This window comes from Bombus affinis, unplaced genomic scaffold (genome assembly GCF_024516045.1).
Source record: "Bombus affinis isolate iyBomAffi1 unplaced genomic scaffold, iyBomAffi1.2 ctg00000082.1, whole genome shotgun sequence".
Classification (NCBI taxonomy): Eukaryota; Metazoa; Arthropoda; class Insecta; order Hymenoptera; family Apidae; genus Bombus; species Bombus affinis.
In genome coordinates this window covers 267501-270911 of record NW_026108830.1, presented here as the reverse complement: position 1 = coordinate 270911, position 3411 = coordinate 267501, and the positions used below count along the sequence as shown (strand labels likewise).

The window sequence follows — 3411 nt, the reverse complement described above, 5'->3', positions numbered from 1 at the left end:
TCGAGTCTTAGTGTATTTTACGCTATTTCTCGACTGTTCCTCCGTTCTCGTACTGGTTTTTTCTCTACACTGCTGCGCCGCGGGTCGAAGTCTAGGACGTAATGACCGTTAACGTGGCAAGCTTCCCCTTAGTCGGGAAGCTGGTGACCTGTGTGCACGTATTTGACAAAAGTTGGATGCGTGTGTGCTTGTACTTACGGAGTAGCCATTCTTGCAGAGACCATCGGTTGTAAGCTATTTGTAGCTGCACGATGGTCCTTTTGGCGTTCTGTAGAGTGCGTTATCTTCTGGTAACGCGTCTCTACAGAGGTGTTGAAGCTTATAAAAGAATATTCTTACGGTATGTCCAGCATGCGTATACGTGCTTTACCGCTAAGTTATATTCTACGAGAGAAGTTGGAGGAGAAAAGTTACAAACAGAAATAATTCTGTGAAGTATGAATCTTTGTATCGATATATGATGGTGAGAGAGGAGGAGAATTAAAGTGGCTGAGTGACGTTGTTACTGAACCATGGAACGTTGCTCTCTAAGTCATATTACATATATATATAAAATGAAAAGTCTCGTCGTACGGTGCTTACGTCCCACCTACGACACAGAGAGAACTTTTAAACGAAAATGCTGGTTTTTGGGAATATATTATAAGATCCCTGGTTGATCCTGCCAGTAGTCATATGCTTGTCTCAAAGATTAAGCCATGCATGTCTCAGTACATGCCGCATTAAGGTGAAACCGCGAATGGCTCATTAAATCAGTTATGGTTTCTTAGATCATACCTACATTTACTTGGATAACTGTGGTAATTCTAGAGCTAATACATGCAAACAGATTCCGACCAGAGATGGTAGGAATGCTTTTATTAGATCAAAACCAATCGGTGGCGGATGGCTCGTCTGTCCGTCCATCGTTTGTTTTGGTGACTCTGAATAACTTTGTGCTGATCGCATGGTCATCTAGCACCGGCGACGCATCTTTCAAATGTCTGCCTTATCAACTGTCGATGGTAGGTTCTGCGCCTACCATGGTTGTAACGGGTAACGGGGAATCAGGGTTCGATTCCGGAGAGGGAGCCTGAGAAACAGCTACCACATCCAAGGAAGGCAGCAGGCGCGCAAATTACCCACTCCCGGCACGGGGAGGTAGTGACGAAAAATAACGATACGGGACTCATCCGAGGCCCCGTAATCGGAATGAGTACACTTTAAATCCTTTAACGAGGACCAATTGGAGGGCAAGTCTGGTGCCAGCAGCCGCGGTAATTCCAGCTCCAATAGCGTATATTAAAGTTGTTGCGGTTAAAAAGCTCGTAGTTGAATCTGTGTGTCACAGTGTCGGTTCACCGCTCGCGGTGTTTAACTGGCATTATGTGGTACGTCCTATCGGTGGGCTTAGCTCCTCGCGGGCGGTCCAACTAATATCCCATCGCGGTGCTCTTCACTGAGTGTCGAGGTGGGCCGATACGTTTACTTTGAACAAATTAGAGTGCTTAAAGCAGGCTACCTTCGCCTGAATACTGTGTGCATGGAATAATGGAATAGGACCTCGGTTCTATTTTGTTGGTTTTCGGAGCCCCGAGGTAATGATTAATAGGGACAGATGGGGGCATTCGTATTGCGACGTTAGAGGTGAAATTCTTGGATCGTCGCAAGACGGACAGAAGCGAAAGCATTTGCCAAAAATGTTTTCATTAATCAAGAACGAAAGTTAGAGGTTCGAAGGCGATCAGATACCGCCCTAGTTCTAACCATAAACGATGCCAGCCAGCGATCCGCCGAAGTTCCTCCGATGACTCGGCGGGCAGCTTCCGGGAAACCAAAGCTTTTGGGTTCCGGGGGAAGTATGGTTGCAAAGCTGAAACTTAAAGGAATTGACGGAAGGGCACCACCAGGAGTGGAGCCTGCGGCTTAATTTGACTCAACACGGGAAACCTCACCAGGCCCGGACACCGGAAGGATTGACAGATTGATAGCTCTTTCTTGATTCGGTGGGTGGTGGTGCATGGCCGTTCTTAGTTGGTGGAGCGATTTGTCTGGTTAATTCCGATAACGAACGAGACTCTAGCCTGCTAAATAGACGTAACTTATGGTATCTCGAAGGCCCCCGGCTTCGGTCGGTGGGTTTTTACTACCAACGTACAAACAAATCTTCTTAGAGGAACAGGCGGCTTCTAGCCGCACGAGATTGAGCAATAACAGGTCTGTGATGCCCTTAGATGTTCTGGGCCGCACGCGCGCTACACTGAAGGAATCAGCGTGTTTTCCCTGGCCGAAAGGCCCGGGTAACCCGCTGAACCTCCTTCGTGCTAGGGATTGGGGCTTGCAATTATTCCCCATGAACGAGGAATTCCCAGTAAGCGCGAGTCATAAGCTCGCGTTGATTACGTCCCTGCCCTTTGTACACACCGCCCGTCGCTACTACCGATTGAATGATTTAGTGAGGTCTTCGGACTGGTGCGCGGCCAATGTGATAAGCATTGCCGATGTTACCGGGAAGATGACCAAACTTGATCATTTAGAGGAAGTAAAAGTCGTAACAAGGTTTCCGTAGGTGAACCTGCGGAAGGATCATTAACGATATAACACAAAAACTTAAAGAATTTGACTTGAACACTTGAAAAATACGAAACTGTATAAGTCGGTAAGGAGCCGTACTCCTCCTATATCGACGAACCAAAGTATATACGACGTATCAACAAGCTATATACTTTAACAAAGAACAGTTAAATTCGCCCGGAGCGTGGCTTACTCCGTTGGCAAAATGATGAAAAGACATAAGGAGGAGACGACCCTTCAGCTACGAAACTATATGAAGAGAAGGTGGCACTCTCTCTCGATCATCGGGATGAAGAGATACATACATATATATATATATATATATATATATATACATACATAAACGAATTCGAGGCGCCTGCGTGAGGTCGTACACAGAAAGACCCGCCGCCTGCGAATAACAAAATATATACGAATTCGAGGCGCCTGCGTGAGGTCGTACACAGAAAGACCCGCCGTCTGCGAATATTATGATTTTATAATAAAACTATAAATGGGAACTTGAGCTTTCGAAAATTAAACTTTGACACGAATATCGAACGAAAAATTACGAATGGAAACCACCCGTAAAGAGAAATGAGATCGAGGCGCTTGCGTGAGGCCGTATACAGAAAGACCCGCCGCCACGATCTCGTATTTTTTTTTTTGCGTCGTGGAGACCGTACAAACGAATAACAAAATCTCTAAAGTGCCTCGTGTCGGAGAGATCATGCTCGCCTATTCTCTTCTATGTTTCGTGGTCTGTGTTGCGTTTGCTCTCCTCCTAGCAACGGGACATCGAAGACTCCTCTTTGGGATCGAACGAAGCGACTAAAACGAGTCGACGAGAGCGAAAGTACGAGTAGCGAGTCGCGCATG

At 46.4% G+C, this 3411-nt stretch overlaps 1 long non-coding RNA gene and 1 other non-coding gene across 2 annotated transcripts in view; both read left to right on the top strand.

Annotated features, from left to right (window-relative positions):
• The first annotated feature begins 648 nt into the window (after positions 1–648).
• LOC126927340 (small subunit ribosomal RNA) lies at positions 649–2571 on the top strand. The gene has a single exon (XR_007715391.1). It is a non-coding gene; the product is annotated as a small subunit ribosomal RNA (ribosomal RNA).
• Positions 2572–2879: 308 nt separating this feature from the next.
• Positions 2880–3411, top strand: part of LOC126927277 (uncharacterized) — a 970-nt gene continuing 438 nt past the window's right edge. The window contains exons 1-2 of the long non-coding RNA XR_007715346.1: positions 2880–2920; positions 2989–3411. The exon at positions 2989–3411 is cut by the window's right edge and continues 438 nt beyond it. This is a non-coding gene — a long non-coding RNA (uncharacterized LOC126927277). The remainder of the gene's footprint in view (positions 2921–2988) is intronic.